Genomic DNA, 20,710 nt, shown 5'->3' with positions numbered 1-20,710 from the left:
CTGAAGAAATGTTGTCTCTGTTGTTTTCACATCAATATGCTGTGTGGTCTCACTTTGCTTCACTCACTCATCATTCTAGATCCATGCTTCACCCTCTTCTCCCTGCTTTCCGGCCTGGACTTCAACCCCCTTGGTATCCCTAGTCTGATTTCCGGTTGCCTTTACCAGATGTGAGGTGCTATTCATAGGAAGCTGTCCGAGGATAGAGAATGGGAGAGGACCAGCATGCTTTTCCCTGGATCCTTTCTGACTCAGTGCTGAGCTTATGGCAATGGCTGTGTCCCCCAGGAGGTAGCTTCTAAAGGCAGTCCCCCGATACTTCCATTTCCTCCTCGTAGACTTCAACCCAGGAAGGGTATTTGCTTTCTGCTATCGCTAGTCTCTAAAAGCTTTAAAAAGTCTTTGTACTATCTAAGTTTTGAATTCTTTTGCTGAGAAACCTTGATGGAGGCTCATGATCTGGGCTAGGGGTCTTTAGTGACTAGAATGTAATTGGCATTTCGTGATGGGTTGTTAATTTGTAATTGTTTTTTACATTCTTTTGAAGAAATAGTTTTACCCATTCATCCAAAGGGTAACATGCTTTTAAGCATTTCAGTATGCATGCCTAAGCAATAGGAGAGTAATTAACTCTTAAGAGTCTTAAGAGTTTATGTCAAAAAAAAAAAAAAGTTTTCCTTTGTATTTACTGGTTTAGTGAAATGAGCAAGGCTTTAGAGTCTAACAGATTATTTGTTTGTACAGCTCACAGGGACAGTTTTGGCATAGTTCCCCACTCTCAATCAACTTTCCACCCACTCTCCTTAATTCACCAAGTGTGGATTTTGACTAGCTTACAACAGATCAGGGCTTCCATGGAGGCTCAGTGGTGAAGAACCTACCTACCAAAGCAGGAGATGTGGGTTTGATCCCTAGGTCGGGAAGGCCACTGGTGAAGGAAATGACAACCCACTCCAGTATTCTTGCCTGGGAAATCCCATGGACAGAGGAGCCTGGTGGGCTGCAGTCCCTGGGGTTCCAAACGAGTTGGACACAATTTAGTGACTAAACAATAATATCAATAGAACATGAATTGTTTGGATTTAAAAGATTTCTTTATTTACAAACGTTATATAAATAATCTTGAGTAACCAATTATTCATTAGCTTTTATAATTTGTTTTTGCAATTTTCTTCTACAGTGCAAAATTGCTTTGGTGAACCACATTAAGTGATCAGATTATGTTGAGAAATAACTAATTATTCACAGATCTATTTTCTGCCAAAGTGTGTTTTTTCCCCCATTATGTAAAGGTAGTTCAAGCAAAACACCACAGTCTAGAATTTTCTAGGTCACAAAAGTCATTTTAATGCAGGCTTGCTCTGGAAGTCCTGGAACGAGGCCAACACAGAAGTATCTCATACATCATGGACCCAGAGGATGATGTTTTGTTGAAGTTTCTGCATGCTGGTAAAGAAGTTTGCATTTAGAAATTATGCAGAAATACAAGATGATCTTTCAAATATTGAGGTTGCTACACTGAAGTAAGTGAGGAACATTTGAGGTATACAGGAAAGTCAGAGGTATCACATTACACAAAACTAAAGGGCATGAATTATATTATAATCTACTAAGTAAACAGCACCCCAGAGTTGTTTAGTGTTTAATCTAAATGGTCATATGCCCATGAAGATCCTGATGGCAAGCATGTTGTCAATGAGACTAGACCAACTAACAGAGAACAAGTTCAAAGTCATAGAAATACACTGATTATGCAATAATAAAGATAATCTTTCAAAAACACAGATTGTTGGAAACTAAAACTTCCACTCCTAAATAATTAGCATGTTAAAAAATACTGAAAATTATATGGCCTTAAAGACTAAACTTGGAGAAGGGAATGGCAACCCACTCAGACACAACTGAGTGACTAAACCACCAGGCAAAGAATAAAACACAAAAAATCCATAAGGCTTATTAAAACTCGTGGAATATAGGACTACTCCCATTCATGAAGGAATAACTAAAAGGGAACTTTCTTATCTACAAGACAACTAAGAAAGTGGCCAAAATATAAGAAACAACTGTTTTCAGATGTTGGAACAACAGGTAGAACAGGACTATAATCCTGTTACTGAGTCCAGGTTCACTCTGCTTGCTTCACAACAGGCCAATGAAACCCAGAGATGAGGAGCTGAGGCAAGGAAGAGACTTTAATGGGGGAGCCAGCAGACCAAGAAGAAGGCAGGCTAGGGCCTCAAAATAATCCTCTTATTGGGGTCTGGGTGCCAGTTTCTTTATAGATTAGAGAGAAAGAAGCAATGAGAAACTCAAGTCAAAAGGCAGAATAGAGAGAGGCATTGGGGAAGTAAAGAGAAAGGGCCTTCAGTCTTGCAAAACATCGCCAAGGGCATGGACAGCCTTCAGAAGGGCACTTTAGTTTACAGTCAAACAGAGGGGCAGGGTCTTCTAGGCAAGCCACTGACTATGATTATAATAATAAAAGCAAGTCAAAGAAACAGTTTCCAACATGGAGTCAGAATTGGTTTCCTCTCTGCCATAATCCTTAAAAGAACAAAAACCAAGTGAGTTTTACAATTGTTCTGGCTTTCTGCCTGGAGGCAATTTGTGGATCAAGGCTTAGAAATGAGGAAGGCAAGCAGAGAATGATGGGATTTCTGACTTGAAGAAGCATGTTTATCAGGAAGGCTTCCCTGGTGGCTCAAAGGGTAAGGAATCTGCCTGCAATGCAGGAGACCCAGGTTCCATCCTTGCCATGTCCTCTCCAAGGGATCCTTAGATTGGGAAGATTCCCTGGAGGAGGGCATGGCAATCCACTCCAGTATTCTTGCCTGGAGAATCCCATGGACAGAGGAGCTGGGGGGCTCCAGTCAATAGGGTCACACAGAATCTGAAGTGACCGAACATGGCATATTTCTCAGGAGGCTGAGGCAGAGACAATTTGCAAGACAGAGACTTAATTCTTCAAATCTTTATCGGGCCCCCTTGAATTTTTGAATTCATACTAATTTGTGCGTGTAAAGTTGAAACTCTAATGAAGCCAGGCAAATAGCAAATGCAAGGGGCTGTAAGTGAACAATGTCCAGACCTCAAAAAGGGCTGAGAGACATCCAAGTTCCAAGCAGCCAGATTGTAGAAATCTCACTGAATATTTAGGGCAATCAATAGAAACTGCAGAAGAATCAACTTAAAGAGCAAAACTAGAATAGCCACAGAGATTTAATCTTGCTCTACAAGAAGCTTAAAACCAAGCCTTGAATGGATCAAACCTGACAAAACAAGCCTGACAAAACTTCCACACTTTTTAAAAGAAAATAACAAATCCCATACATTCAAGGATGAATCACCCATTATGTCAGAATCCACTAAAAACTACTGGCATGTGAAGCAAATATAATCCAAATCGAGTGAAAAAGATGGCCAATAAATATACACCCAGAGAATATAAGTTGGTACAGCCAATATGGAAAACAGTATGGAGGTTCCATAAAAACTAAAAATAAGAGTTTCCATAAGATCCAGAAATTTCACTTCTGGGCATACATCTGAACAAAACTGTAATTCAAAAAGATACATGCACCCAGATTTGCATGTTCATAACAGCACTATTCATAATAGGAAACAAGCTAAAAGTCCGCTGACAGATGAATGGGTAAAGAAGACATATGTGCAATGGAAGACTACTCAGTCGTAAAGAGAAAGGAGGAGACAGTGCCATTTGCAGCAATATGGATCCAAATAGAGATTATCATACTAAGTAAAATAAATCAGAAAGGCAGAAAGACAAACACCATATGATGTCACCTATATGTGGAAGCTGAAATATGACACAAATGAACTTATCTACAAAATAGAAACAGATTCAAAGACATAGAGAACAGACCTGTGGTTGCTAAGTGGGGGTGGAACTGGGAGAAGGACGGATTGGGAGTGTGGGATTAGCAGATGCAAACTATTATATATAGAATAAACAACAGGTCCTACTGTATAGTAAAGGGAGTTATATCCAGTATCCTTTGATAAAACATAACGGAAAAGAATATGAAAATGATGTGCATATATATGCATAACAATCACTTTGCTTTACAGCAGAAATTAACACACAATTTAACTACAATTTAATAAAATAAAGTTAAAAAAAGAATATACCCAGAAAGAGCAAGATGGCAGACTGAACAGAACAAAACTTTAAAACAGTTATAAACTACAATTGCAAAAATGTTTATGACTTTAAAGAAAACATAATAAGAACATGGCCATGGCCAGAAGATGTGTAAAATAGGCACAAATTTGAGGATTTATCAACAAAAATAAAATAAAAACAAACCACATAGGAAAGAAAAATTAACATAAATACAGATCAGTAGAGATTTTTAAATTATAAAAATAATTTTATAATAATACAGATGAAAACACAAAAATAAAATTTCTCTGGAAAGATTACACATAAATATTAATTCAAGAAGAACTAGAAACCTAAACAAACCAATAATTAAGGACGTTGAATTGTTAATCTACAATCTTTGACTACCTCCACCACTTTCTAACAGAAATAAAACACAAAAGCAAACAAAAAAATTAAAAACCAAAAAAATAAAAAATAAAAACCTCCCAGTTGTTTCCTCACATGAATTTCACAAAACCCACAAGAAACTGAAAACTTGTATCTTACCCAAATGATTCAGAAGATACCAAAGAAAGCTTCTCAATTCATTATATGAAAGGATAAATAAAACCAAATTACAGGTCCATCTTCTACTAATACTTCAACTCCATCATTAAATTCCTGGTATGACTTGGGTAAGTTTCTTAACCTCCGAGTGTCTATTTTCCAATCTATAAAAGTGCTTATAAACCTATTGAGGATGGACAAAACACAATTTGAAGGCCCATCTCCCCACTTTAGTCAATAGAAATGATGAGATCTATGTCCAGAGAAAGAACCAGCCCCTGAGCCTCAAACACCTCCCTTTCTAACAAGACCACAATCTCCATGACCTAGATTAAGGAACTTCTATTAGTTCAGCTCCATACCCAGGGTTCTTGCTTGCATCCTTACAAATACAGACCAGACATAGTTTCTACCGGAACCGCGGCCATGGCACATGCAACCTGACTGTCCCAAGTGTAAGCTTCTCTCTCCTTCGTATACTGAAAGCTGGGATTCCAGGTGTATTCTGTGGATTTTCTGCTTATTAGTTTGTTTCCCCAAAAACATTGTTTCCAATTCGAGTGTTTGACAATAGTGTGGTATGAGTCTATTTCCCCTTGTGAGCTAATTGCTAGTGTGCTAATTATGAGCCATAAACAAGATGTGAATTGAATTTATTATTACATTTCACTAGTAATCATTATTAGTTATATCTTAATGTGAAAGACTCCTGTTCTCTGTATATTGCTATATCAAAATAATGCTTTCAGATTCCTTTTAAACTAATAATTCTTGCCTTTTACATCCTTCCATTTGACCTTTTTTTTCCTAGTCATTCTCATGTATTATATAAAATTATTTAAATTTCAGATTCAAAATTTCAGAATGCTATATGGTGATGTATAACTCAGAATTGGACGCATAGGACTGAATATTACCCAACTTGAACGAGGAGAAATTCCCCTACGTTATTACTTTGTCCTTCACTGACAGTGCAGGGCCTGAGATATATGTTTGCACTGTGTTTTCTGTCTGCCTTGGATGGCTATAATGAGTTGAGTTGTCAGTGGTGAGTATGTACCAAAAGGACTATGAATATGTAGAACGCAGCAAGATAAGATGAACCTGAGTATATAATGTTGACTCCAAGGACATTGTATTCCTGACTTACACCATAGTACTAGTACTGTGAAGCAATATTCATTTTTCAAAGGTTTCTTCATTGATTTTCATGAACCCTTCCTAGGCAACTGTATAAAAGCTGTTGATCCTGCTTGTTGCTGACTTAAATCAAAAGTATAAAGTAGGGCAAAGGGAAATAGACATGTATGGAGCACCTATTAATTACGTTCCACATCTTTTACCATTGTCCTAGCTTTTCTTTACAGCTCTGTCGTCCACACCCTTACATTAACCACATTTTCAGCAGATTCTCCATTTAGCATCCAGAGAAGTAGCTGATTTAATGAAATCATCATTTTACTATAGTCACTACATCAAAATTTCATTGTGCTTCATTCTTTCTGAAGCTTAAATGGTAAAGAACCACTAATAAACTCTTTTTAGAGTCCAATAACTTACAGAGAATTGTCATGTATAGCATTTTAACCAATTCTTCTGTGTGAATGGTATAAACTCATAGTAAGAGATTAAGTTGATCATGAGAGCAACATTTTACAATTTTAACTAGAGCTTTTTAAAAAATCAAAGTGGCTACATTTTAAAAGGAACATCTGAGGGGAAGTGTATGCATGTGTTGGTGAGGTAGTTTTGTTAGGGCTACCTCAATGTAAATTGTATTTTGTCAGGACAGAGAGGAATGACAGAACTCCCCAGTATCCCTCATTTGTTTGCCATGAAAAGGAAGAGGTAAACATTTCTGAGGACCAATGTTTCTTTAATCTTAAAAGCTATTATTTTCAAGTTTCACATGACAATCTTATGTGATTGATGAGCTTTAAAAGTATGTGAAGGATGTATGTCAACACTGATTTCACTAAATGCTCTATAGAGTTTTAGTGCTTCTGATTTCCTATGTATAGACATTCAGAGAATCTCTCCAGGGAACTGGAAAGATGGAACCACAAAGATTCCACTCCGACTGACTTTTCAATGTCAAATGAAAAAGAGTCATCTGTAAAATCCATGTACCTGACAATATTGCATTGTTTCTTGGCTTATAATTCTGAGAAATGTCTAGGTAAGCTTTTGTCATTGTCATTCTAAGTTAAAATACTTACAAAAATTGGAGTCTAAGCCCCAAGCGGGGGAACTACCTGGTGGTCCAGTGGTTAGGACTTCATACTCTGCCTGTTGAAAGCCCACCATCAACACAGCATGGGACCAATAAAGAAGGACTTATTAAACCATGTTTCCCAGTATGTTTTGCAGGTTTTATTACCCTTCAAAGAAAATTTTCCATTTGATTTTAAATCAAATAACAATTTTATCCTGCCTTAAGGCAAATTGTTATCAAATCAAATGGAAAATTTTCTTTGAAGGGTAGTATTGGATGAAACTGGAGCCCATTATACAGACTGAAGTAAGCCAGAAAGATAAAGAACATTACAGCATACTAACACACGTATATGGGATTTAGAAAGATGGTAACGATAACCCTATATGCAAAATAGAAAAAGAGACACAGATGTACAGAACAGAATTTTGGACTCTGTGGGAGAAGGCGAGGGTGGGATGTTTCGAGAGAACAGCATCGAAACATGTATATTATCTAGGGTGAAACAGATCACCAGCCCAGGCTGGATGCATGAGACAAGTGCTCGGGCCTGGTGCACTGGGAAGACCCAGAGGGATGGGGTGGAGAGGGAGGTGGGAGGGGGGATCGGGATGGGGAATACATGTAAATCCATAGCTGATTCATGTCAATGTATGACAAAAACCACTACAATATTGTAAAGTAAGTAGCCTCCAACTAATAAAAATAAATGAAAAAAAAAACAAAAACCAAATAACAATTTTATCCTGCCTTTAAAGGCCTGATAGTCTTTTAAAATCTAGAGAAAAAAAAAAAAGACTTTGCTATGACTTCAAAGAAACCATCTATAGCAGCTTAAAATTACAAGCCAACTACTTTGCCCTACCATTCAGATATGTTTCTACCTGCACAAATATAAGTAATAATAGGATCACTCATCATATTTCAGCTATCTATCAGCAGGACGAGGACATCTTTCAGTTGTCTGTGCCAATGCTACCTGAAATAGTCCATGAGAACAAATACCAATTCATTACAATACTTGTATTCTTGTCTCCACTCCACCCCACACACCTCCAACAGATTGTGAGAATCTTATCATTCTGGACTGTGTAGTAGTAACACCTATTTACCCAAAACCTAGTGTAATAATAAAGTTTGCTAAATGAATACAAGGATGGTTGAATATGACCTTTCTAGGAGCATGCTTCTCAGTCCAGTTCCTTGTTGCTCAGTTGTGTCCGACTCTTTGAGACCCTATGGACTGCAGCACGCCAGGCCTCCCTGTCCATCACCAACTCCTGGAGTTTACTCAAACTCATGTCTATTGAGTTGGTGATGCCATCCAGCCATCTCATCCTCTGTCATCCCCTTCTCCTCCTGCCCCCAATCCCTCACAGCCTCACGGTCTTTCCCAATGAGTCAACTCTTCGCATGAGGTGGCCAAAGTATTGAAGTTTCAGCTTTAGCATCAGTCCTTCCAATGAACACCCAGGACTGATCTCCTTTAGGATGGACTGGTTGGATCTCCTTGTAGTCCAAGGGACTCTCAAGAGTCTTCTCCAACACCACAGTTCAAAAGCATCAATTCTTCAGTGCTCAGCTTTCTTTAGAGTCCAACTCTCACACCATACATGACCACTGGAGAAACCATAGCCTTGACTAGACGGACCTTTGTTGGCAAAGTAATGTCTCTGCTTTTTAATATGCTATCTAGGTTGGTCATAACTTTCCTTCCAAGGAGTAAGCGTCTTTTAATTTCATGGCTGCGGTCACCATCTGCAGTGACTTTGGAGCCCCAAAAAATAAAGTCAGCCACTGTTTCCCCATCTATTTGCCATGAAGTGATGGGACCAGATGCCATGATCTTAGTTTTCTGAATGTTGAGATTTAAGCCAACTTTTTCACTCTCCTCTTTCACTTTCATCAAGAGGTTCTTTAGTTCTTCTTCACTCTCTGCCATAAGGGTGGTGTCATCTGCATATTTGAGGTTATTGATATTTCTCCCAGCAATCTTGACTCCAGCTTGTGCTTCTTCCAGCCCAGCGTTTCTCATGATGTACTCTGTATATAAGTTAAATAAGCAGGGTGACAATATATAGCCTTGATGCACTCCTTTTCCTATTTGGAACCAGTCTGTTGTTCCATGTCCAGTTGCTTTCTGACCTGAATACAGGTTTCTCTAGAGGCAGGTCAGGTGGTCTGGTATTCCTATCTCTTTCAGAATTTTCCACAGCTTGTTGTGATCTACACAGTCAAAGGCTTTGGCATGCTTCTAATAGTATCTAAATTATTTGCTGATAAAAAAATGAAAATAATGTGCATGTTTCATTACCTGGATAGGTTTTTAAACTCAAACTGGAATACATATTCTTAAGGAAAGGTATGTGTCTATTTTGTTTGGGGATTTATTTCACACAATTAAAATAGTGTATAGCAAGCACATAATAAGACTTGAAAACATAAATAAATAACAAATGCATTTATCTTAAATGTTTGTGAGTTGGATTTTATCCCATGTTATTATAAGTATATACTGATATATAAATATGTATAAATGTATGTACTTGTATATATACATATGTACACACATGAATTGAAGTTCTGTCTTATAAGATGTCAGCACATTCAAAAATGAAGCTATTTCTTTTTGAAAAACCTATAAATATAACCAAGTGTGAAAAGTTCATTAGGTTACATATATATGTTTATAAAACCAGTTAGTTTAATTGCTAAGTGTGTCCAACTCTTTTGTGACCCTGTGGAATTCAGCCCGCCAGGCTCTGCTATCCCTGGGATTTCCCAGGCAAGACTACTGGGGTGGGTTGCCATTTCCTTTTCCAATTTTTTTTTGAAATGTCACCACAAACAATAAAAACAATATATATATTGTTTTTATTTTTCAAATTGGTGGATAACTGCTTTAAAATGTTGTGTTGGTTTCTGCTGTACAACAAAGCAAATCAGTCATAACTATATATATATATTCCCTCTCAAATCCTCTTCCCACATCTATTGGTCATCACAGAGTACCGGGCTAGGCTCCCTGTGTTATATAGCAGCTTTTCACTGAAAAATAAAAAAGAGAATTAATGTTCACTTCTTTCCTTTTTTAATCCTTGTCTTCACCTTTTCTGTATTTGGAAATTTCAAGCTTAATATATACACTTTTAAAATCAATTCTTATTTGTTAATAAATCAAAGTAGACAAAGTATTTTGATGTAAACTGTGCTTCAGCTGTCTTCCAGTGGATTTTACACATTTTCAAAATCGATTTTTCTAAATAATGTGCAATTTTATTTTAGGTGAACCGTTTATCTGAATATTGTATAATATTTTGGAAACAGTTCTCAAGTAATGTCTTTATATTGTTAAATTTTTAAAATGTCATTACATTGTGCTCAAATAATTTTATGCGCACTGTTCCTAGTGTGTGTGTGTGTGTGTGTGTGTGTATATATATATATATATATCTGTCTCTGTGCGTGTGTAAGTGTGTGTGTGTGTGTAATTAAGTTTGACATAGAAATAACATTAAAGGTAAGCAATACTTTTACTTTACTTTTCTATAATTTTAACTTTTCAAAATGCCCATGTGAACTCTTTTTGTTAGATACGCAAAGCATCACAGGAGGCAGCAAAGCCAGGTACAACTTCACAGGCTGTAATGATTTAAATCTAAAATGAAGTGAACTTACACCACTTGGTTTGACCACAGACCCAATTTATGTCAGAAATTTCCATCAGTCACCAGATCCCATGTTTCTTTAGGCTTCTTTCTACAAAATAGTTAAAATTTTTGGGATATACTAAAGAGAAGAATACTTTGAAGATACATATTGAATAAGTAAACAGAGTTAAGGGGGGGGAAGCATTTATTTAGTATAAGAGGTTTTTTGGTTGGTTTGTTTGTTTTTTTCCTGCCTGCAATATAGAAGCCTGAACATAAAGCATTCCTTACTGTGTTAATGTGCGTTAGTGCATTAACAAATACTCTTGAAGGTCTAGACTGTCTCAACAACATTCAAATGTCAGGGAATACGGTGGGACATTTATCATGGGGGTAACAAGAGAGATCAAACCCCTCCTCTCATGGAGCTTATATTCTGAAGTTATGGGAACAACAAGAAGCTAGGAAATAAATTATTCTAGAAAATGGTTAAGTGTTCTGAAAGAAATAGAACAGAAACTATAAATGGTGTGGACATGCATGCCTGCACACACATTCACAAATTTAAAATAATATCATTGTAAGAGGTGTGAAGAGATAATGTGAGTTATAGTGAGGATGCATGCTTAGGGTTCATTTAAATAACATTTAACAGCACTCTTTGAACTAAATTTACTGGGAAATAGCCCAAATATGTTAAAGACATACAAATATATTATTTGATATAAATTGTGGTTAATGTTCAATTTAAATCACTTTTACTGACTTTTGTATGATTTTGACATTGTTAGGAACAGATATGTCTAATTTATTTAGTAGGTCATGAAATACTTTGTTGTCAGCATTTATTTATTTATTTAATTGTTTGTACTTGCTCCGTCATCATTACAGATCTATTGATTTCACTGTCTGGTCAACAAAGAAGCTAGCAAAAAGAACTGAGACCATTTTCTGAATTAGTTGAATAACCATTTTAAGCAAAATAATTGACTTTCCGTGTTAGTAGCTAAGTGTATATAATCAGTTTGTTAGATTTTGGCTAATTAAAATAGCATAAATATCAGAACTGTTGTTTTCCTTACATGGTTTCTGTTTAGCAGCCAATCACCTCGATATTTTATTGTCTAAATGTGATATTTTATTGTGTGTTTGTGTGTCAGTTCCTCAGTTGTGTCCCACCCTTTGTGACCCCATGGACTCTAGCCCCTCAGGCTCCTCAGTCTATGGAATTCTCCAGGTAAGAATACTGAAGTGGGTTGCTGTTCCCTTCTCCCTGGACTACAGTCCATGGAGTTGTCTAAATACAATGATTTATTTTTAATCTCTCACAGACATGTGGGTCCGCTGGGCTCTGCTGGGCAGTTTTCATGTGGGATTTCTCACACGGTTAGTCAGATGCTTGGGTGAGCTAGATGTCCAAGATAGCTCAGTCACATGGCTGGTGGAAGAAGATAATAGCTGTCACCTGGATATTCAGCCAGGAATATTGACCAGAGTACCTGTACTTGGCCTCTCTGCATGTCGTTGGCAGCTCACCACAGGGAGACTGGTTTCCAAGAGAGATTACCCCAAGAAGAACAATGCAAAGGGGTCCAACTGTAAACCTCAACGCTTCTTCTGATTTGGCCTCAGAAATCCTTAAATATCACAACAATATATTTTCTTGATTCAGAATTCAAGGGGCAACACAGATTCAAGAAGAAGAAAGCACAGGAGGGCAGGAATACTGGGAAGAAGGATAGATATGAAGGCCATCTTTGGAAACCAACTACTATAAATGGTCTTGTCCCCATGCATTAAAGATGCTAGAAGATTCTGTGGGAAATCCACAGACGGAAACCACTCATGAGACTGTGTGTTGGTCTGTTAGCTTGTTTACCATATAGGTGTCAGAGGAGAGTAACAAAGCATGCACTAACTGAAATAAATGAGTTTCTGGTGGTAGGAAGACTAGAGGTTAGATAGTACAGATCAGAACAAGTTCAGCAGAATATAGCCCTGTGGTCTACTGATTTTCTACTGAACTCCTAGGAAGTAAAACTGATGACGTGTACAAAAAAAGAGTCAGACTAAAAAGAATATACTACATGATATGTTCCAACTGAAGGAAATGACTAAGAAAGTAAATTCTGGATTAGTATTAAGATTAAGGACAGAATTTTCAAATTATGACTTGTTGCTTCAAGGATGTCAATGACTAAATATCAATTTGGAATTTGATTTGAAAAAGAATGTGAAATTGGCACACAATGGGTGTTCAAATGGCAATCTTATTAATTTTCCCAATGCTATAGTGTGACTGTAGGTTAACGTGTGATCTAATTTATCTTAAAGAAAAAACATAGTTTATATTATAACCTAAAATATAGACATTCACATCATGTCTGTGTATGATTGTATATGTCTTAACATATATGTAAATCCTCAGTCATACTGTATATTTTATTTATTAATACTGTATATTTTATGCAAATAATATTTTTTCTTCTTATTGTCACCTAAATCTGGCTTCAGTTATTACAGGATAATGAAATATATTCAAATTTAGTATGCCCCAATTCTATTATTAAAAAGCTGCTATATTTAAGTCATAAAATAACTGTAAAAGTGAAGTAAAGGAACCTCTTCAGAAACTATATATTAATAACTGTTTATAAATACTTCAGTGATTTTTGACATTCTTTATTGCACATTGGATTTCTGGCTTTAGTCTTGTCTAGCAATATATTTATTTGATTTCATCCAATAGCAATATTATCGAATATTGTTCTCATTCAAAATAAATATGATTGAAATATAGTACCTCTGAAATCTTCAGTAATGCCTTTCTTTTCTTCCTGCATTCCTAGAAAAGTCACATCTTTTATGGAAAATTACGCTGATTATATTCCATTGCACCTGTGTTGACGTGTTTCTGAAAGATGATTTTACCAAGATTATGTGCCAGTGGAGAGACTAACTTCTGGGTGGGATTTCTGCTTAAATGTTACAGTTCCCATCTGGAAATTCAGGTAGCTCATAACACATATGAAATTGAATCTGTTAATTTAAATTAACTTTGGAGAAAATGTTCTCCTGTCATCTAGGCTCCAATTTTCCCAGGATTACCTGCGAACCAGGAAGATGATAATTTGGGTTACTTTGTATTTTTAACCACTGAAATTGAATCTGAATTAACCTGAAGATATCAGCTCACCATTGCTAAACTGATGATTTCAAAGTTTAACATGAGCCTTACAGTAGAGAATTCTTGCTTAAATTTCCCTAGGATAAAACAGACAGCAGGAACACATTTGGACTGAATTTACTCTCATTACCTTAAAAGAAGAAGGAAAAATTGAGACTCATGTTACATACTGCTATTGACTTTTCTAAGCTACTGTTTTCTTCTATGTCCCATCAATAAGACTTGACAAAAGGATCTGTTGTATGCTTCAGTAGGAAACACAGGCTACTCTGTTTATCTGTCTCCTAGACTATGAGCAGGAGAAAGAAAATGGAGGAAAATCTCAGAGAAGAATATGTCCAAAAACCCACAGGAAAAACGCAGTAAGAATATTCTTCATCCTTCCAAAACGGTAAATACTGATTAATAAAACAGTATAATCTGCCTGCAATGCAGGAGACTTGGGTTCCATCCCTAGGTCAAGAAGATCCCCTGGAGGCTTCCCACTCCAGTATTCTTGCTTGGAGAATCCCATGGACAGAGGAGCCTGCTGGGCTACAGTCCATGGGGTCACAAAGGGTCAGACATGACTGAGTGACTAAGCATGTTCATACACACATCAAGCATTACCTTAAGACCAAGTAAGAAGAGGTTACCAGTAACATACATGGAGGATACCCATGGGCCAGCATGGTAGGACAAGAATGGATGTGAGTCTGTGTAAACAAAAAGGAACCAAAAGAGTAATCCACCAGTGATCATGACAAAGGGAGAAATCCGGGTGACCAAAGGACATGCAGATAATTGACATTCAAGAGAACCATCAAAAAGTCAGAAAGACAAATAAACTAGAAAAACCCTCATAAGCTGAGACAGTGAAATATGGAGAACACGAGTATTGCAATAACAACAGAAAATCACCCCTGTGTTCCAGAGCTCCAATCACCCTTTCTGGCACATAATAGGTATGTGTTGTTTCAAATTAAACTCTGATGGATTGAAGACTGAACAGCTTGCTGGTCCAGAGTGTCATCATTTACTGAAGTGTCAAGGATCATAGACATATTATTATTATCTCTGAAGTTCAGTTTCCTCAAATGAGAAATGAAAATAGTAGCAGTAATGATCCACCTGGATGATTTTGATATTTTGTGGGCATAATATGAATTGACTGAGTTTGCTCAACTCCAAGTGAAACTCCAAATGAGGGTCTTCTTCCTGTTCATGTTTACCTGGATGGCATGTCATGGAAGGAAACATTCCAGGTGAGAATAAAAGATATATTTTTAAAAAATACAAAGGACAAAAGCCTATTCAGGGCCAAATACTGCTGCCTGGGAAAAGCATTCAAATATTAATCTCTCAAAAGGATTCCATGTATTTATGATATTGTCATATTCTTGGCTCAGAAGTTACTGTGATTAATTTAGTAAAACCAACAGCCTGAATCCTCAGTTCTCTGATAATTGATGGAAAAAATGACATTGTGTAATTTTATTTTCCATTGTGCAAAGCAGTTGAATGGATTTAAGGCAGTCAACTATTTATTCCTTTAATTTTGTCTCCCTGCTTTTCTAAACAGGGACTGCCAATAGGACTGAAAAGAGACCAGAGTTAAAAAAAACTGCTTTTCCCTCTGGATCACCAGTTTGTAGCAATCTGAAAGGTCACTCAATTTGGACACATAAATGCAACCAAGCAACTCTGAGAAGCCTAATTTTTAAACACGACTACACCAACACAGAGATAGCCCCTAGTGGCATGGATGGTAAAGAACCCACTTGCAATGCAGGAGACCCAGGTTCAATCCCTGGCTCGGGAAGGTCCAGTGGAGAAGGGAATGGCTACCCACTCCAGTATTCTTGGCTGGAGAATCCCATGGACAGAGAAGCCTGGCGGGCTACAGTCCATGTGGTCGCAAAGGGTCAGACACGACTGAGTGAATAACACTTTCCCCACCAACACAAGTCTCCGAGCTCCTTATTCCACTTGCTTGCTTTTTCCATAATACAATTCTTATTTTGATGTTCTTTGGAGGTGCTATCATGAGATATGATTTGTTGGTGTCAAAATTTCTATTCAAGAATGCATTTACTCAGCATCTTTGCAACAGATCATTAATTCCTCAACTATACAGTGGGGCAACCGAACTAGGTCATTTCTAAATATCTGTCCTTTCTTATATTGTACAACATTTGATCTATGATTTGAAATTAAATACCTCAGAAGAAAAGCAAGCCCACTCAAAGTCATCATCATCATCATGTTTATTGGTAAGTAGAGATCTTGGCATACTATAAACCATCTGTAATGAAGTACTTTGTATTGACAAAGATGGCCTTTTAATATTTCCCTCAGCTTCACTAAAATTTAGATAGGTTTCTGCTTCACTACAGTTTTCTAAACTCCCTTTTCTTAGAGCACTTTACTTGCAATTGTAAATTTTGTCTGTGCTCTTTTGAGATGTAAATCTTCTTTCTTTCTCTGCCTGTTTTACAGTTCAGGAATGTCTTTCTCAAAGACCAGAAAGCCAGGACATTGTAGGAGCTTAGATAAACACCAAATACCAAACACAGATGGTCTATTCACCCTCCTTGTCAACCTTCCTCACATCCTCCAGTACAATTCCACTAGCTCACCTCAAGTCTGAACAACTCCCCCACCATTTTTTTCAACGGAGTATGTAGCAAAGGAAAACAGATTCTCTTAGGATCCCTAGCTGGATCTGAAAATTAAACTGACTAAAAGAGATTAACAGGAGAAAAGCACACAAATTATTTACTGTAAGTTTTACATGACAAGGGAGGCTTAGACAGGAAATAAAAACCCAAGGAAAAAGTTAGACCTGTGTATTTTTATGCACGGGTTTGATGAAGGTAAATAGGTTTAGGTTTGATGAAGACAACAGTTGCAGAGGAATATGTCAGGTTAAGGAATATGGGAGAAAATGGGCAGAAAACTGTGTGAGTGCATACTCAGTCATGTCTGACTTTTTGCAAGCCTGTGGACTGTAGCCCGCTAGGCTCCTCTCTCCATGGAATTTTCCAGGCAAGAATACTGGAGTGGATTGCCACTTCCTACTCCAGGGGATCTTCCCGACCCAGGGATCGAGCCCACGTCTCCTGCATCTCCACCACTTGCAGGTGGATTCTTTACCACCAAGGCACCTGGGAAGTCCAGGAGAAATGGAGCAAGCCCTGTTTTTTAGAATTCTTCTTGGCTGCCCTTTGTTTTTAGAAAGAAGGATGGAAGGGCATCTCTCTCTCAAGGATTTTGTGACCTGTTCAAAAAAGGAAGATGAGGGGAGAAGGAGGACACAGTAGCCATCCTCTCCCACCATTTTCTCAGCTCCTTCAGCTTAAAATATTCAATATACCAAGATGCCATTGAATTCTCTCTCCCCTATGCAACACTCTCAAATAAAATATTGCTTAATGTGTTCAGTGCAATATTTATTTAACAATATTCATTATCTCAGCCTTTCTAACAATAAAAACAGAAAACTGAATTATTGGCTACTGTTTATATTTGAGGGAATATAGGATTAAATCACAGGCTCTGCTTCTCAGCTCATTCATAAAGTGGACTAGTTCTATGGGTTAGAATTACAAATATTTTTTAACATTTATGGTTATTGTGTGCCATGCATTTTTAAAGTGATTTAGGTACACTAACTTATTTAATGCTCCAATTAAGTCATGAATGGCTAAGTTATCATTCCGACTTTACAAATGAAGAAATTCAAAGTAAAGAGTTCAAGTCGTTTGTGTATATTGGCACTTCTAAGAAGTTGTAGAGCCAAGATGGAAAAGAAGAGAGTCTAACATAGAAGCCCACAGTCTTATCAGACTGGACAACATTTCTACAGGTGAGAAGTACCTGGACCCAACACCCAAGATGTAGTATACAGGGGACAATAAAAGTTTTATCATTTCTATCATTATTTACCACTTTATTAATATACAGATAATATGTTATTCTTGTTGGAATAGTTCAATAAAACATAAGCATGGATTGCTTGGAGTGGTATTTATAAGACAAGAAGCTCTTTGTATTATCTGTATAATATTCTATATATCATTTACTTATCATGTCTGCCTTCTGGTAAGAATCACCGATCTAGGCAGGAAGCCCAAATTTAGAACGGGTGGGTAGAGGAGAGGCACGGCTCCAGAGAAATGGGAAGCTGGCACGACCCATCTTACATAAAACATCTGGCAGAGAGAATTACATATTTAATCAAAATACACCATCTATTCCTGAAGCAAGAATAGCAAATTGTGAGCCTGCAAAGTGAAGAGGAGGATAGACTCGAGAAGGTAAAGGAGAACAAAGCCACACCAGCGTGTTGGAGCACTTTTCTCCTTCCTTCAATGTATCATTTAACCAACCTGTGACATTAGAATAAACATGGGCTTCCTCAGTGGCTCAGACAGCAAAGAATCCTCCTTCAATGCAGGAAACTTGGGTTCGACCCCTGGGCTGGGAAGATCGCCGGAAGGAGGGCATGGCAACCCAACTCCAGTACTCTTGCCTGGAGAATCACGAAGGGCAGAGGGGCCTGGTGGGCTGCCCAAGGGGTCACAAAGAGCTGGACACGACTGAGCGACAAAGCACAGCAATTCTTCCTAAATACCTCAAAGCAATGAAAATAAAACAGATCAGGTTTACAAAATCTTTGGATATAAAATTATCAAAATGTCAAAAGAAAACCATAGGTCCCAAAAGGGACCTTTGGTGGCTGCCTCCTTGCAATAAAAGGGTATGATGTTCTTCAGTTATGGAGAATGGAGACTATTCTCAACAATGGAGACATCATAATCTCATTTAACGTATATTCAAGTGCATGACGACAACAACAACAAAAAAGCATTAGGGCTTCCCTGGTGGTCCAGCGGTTAAGAACCCACCTGCCAATGCAGCGGGCACAGGGTTTGATCCCCAGTCTGGGAAGATGCCACACGTCATGGAGCAACTAAGCCTGTGTGCCACAAATATTGAAGCCCACGTGCCCTAGAGCTCATGAGCGGAAAGAAGAAGCCACTGCGATGAGAAGCCGTGGGCCGCAACACAGAGCAGCCCCCGCTCCCCACAGCCAGAAAAAGCCCGCAGGCAGCAATGATGACCCAATGCAGCCAGAAGCAAACGAACAAATAAATGGATCTTCGTAAAAAATTAGGAAGCATTTTTTTTTAAAGCTAAGGGAATTTCAATAATGCCTGAAATAGGCTGAATAGGTAAAGTGCTACTTGAATAATTAAAGCGCTATTTGAAGAAGGGAGTGGCTACCCACTCCAGTGTTCATGCCTAGAGAATTTCATGGACAGAGGAGCCTGGAAGGCTACAGTCCACAGGGCGGCAGAGGAAACAGCTGAAGGACTTTCACTTCACTTGAATGCTTCGCAGCCAAAAAAAAATAGCTGCTGTTTATGTTCCTGTTTCACTCTTTGTGAAGACCTTATATTGACACACAAATAAAATCAGGACAGATTTTCTATTCTTACAGTAGTACATTTTCATCTATGTCAGAATTTTTGTTGGTGAATTTCTGTAATCACTTAAGGACTAACACTGACACCTTATGAAGTCAGCTTATTGTCTTAAGCCTGATAATAATAAATAGTAAAGCCCAATATTATCTTTCTGATGAGAAGGCTTCTTTTTACTCATATATTGAAGCTTTGCTGGCTTGGTCTATTAAAACTGAGAACCCAAGAAAAGGTAACACTCTGAATAGTATGCAAATATTTCAAATGTTTTTTAAATTACCCATTGCAATCTTTGGCTAAAGGTGAATAGAAAATGATAATTATTTTTATTGATATTTATGTTCGCTCAGCAAGTGTTATTCCCAAAGGTTAATTATTTACATAACCTCTCTGAGTTCTCTCTCCTGCTGATTTCGGATGTATCCCAGCTCAATTAAAATTAAAAAAAAAAAAACCCCTAAATCTGTCTTTCTGTAGTATCCAAGAGCTAGGTGATGTGTTATGTGTGTGTGTGTGTGTGTGTGAAACCCAAGTGGCAGTCGTGTGCGACTCTTTGCAACCCCACAGACTGTAGCCCACCAGACTTCTCTGTCCAAGGGATTTTCCAGGCATGAATACTGGAGTGGGTTGCCATTACCTTCTCCAGGGGATCTTCCTGATCCAGGGATCAAACCTGGGTCTCCCACATTGTAGGCAGACCCTTTACTGTCTGAGCTACAAGGGAAGCCCATGAGGACTCTCAGACTCAATCTAGAGATTCTTCTTTACAGCTTGATGAAGCAAGCAACCATGTTGAAGAAACCCAAGTGGCAAGACAATGTGTGGAACCTCTAGGAGCTGGGGGTGGCTGGCCTTCATCTAACAACCAGCAAAGGTTGGGGTTTTCAGTCTTATCATCTCAAGGAAATTAATTCTGCAACAACTTGAGTAAGCCTGGAAGCAGATTTTCCCCTAATTCAGCCCCTCTGTAAAAAACAGCCCAATCACCACCTCCATTTTATACTTATGAGAATGAAAGCAGAGGATACAAATAAGCTTTATCTGGACTCCTGATTTAAAAAACAAAACAGAACAAAAGTTTGTATAATAAATACACATTGCTTTATGCCACTACAGTTGTAGTAATTTATGACAGATGAAATAGTAATAAGCTAATTTAATAATTTCATTAATTAAATAAAAATTCAGGCACCAAATTCAAAAATATATATTTCCACATAATAAAAATAACACAGACAACAAAGAATACATGATGAAAATGTCTTTCTTATAGGAAAAGTAGTTCTACTTCCAAAATGTAACCATTACTGAAGCATTCTATAACCTACCAAAAGTATTCTGAACAATTTCAAGCAATCCATGATGATTTTATGTCTCCATAATTTGTCCTGAACCTATATACTTTGAAGATTAATTTGAGTGAAAGCAATATAGTAAAAGGTTAATTTTTCATTGTTTTAAATATATGTGTGTGAAATGAAAATATCTCCTATGAAATCAATAAACAAGAAATTTCAC

Source organism: Cervus canadensis, chromosome 6, assembly GCF_019320065.1.
Source record: "Cervus canadensis isolate Bull #8, Minnesota chromosome 6, ASM1932006v1, whole genome shotgun sequence".
In the NCBI taxonomy this organism is placed as follows: domain Eukaryota; kingdom Metazoa; phylum Chordata; class Mammalia; order Artiodactyla; family Cervidae; genus Cervus; species Cervus canadensis.
This window is presented reverse-complemented; position numbering follows the sequence as displayed.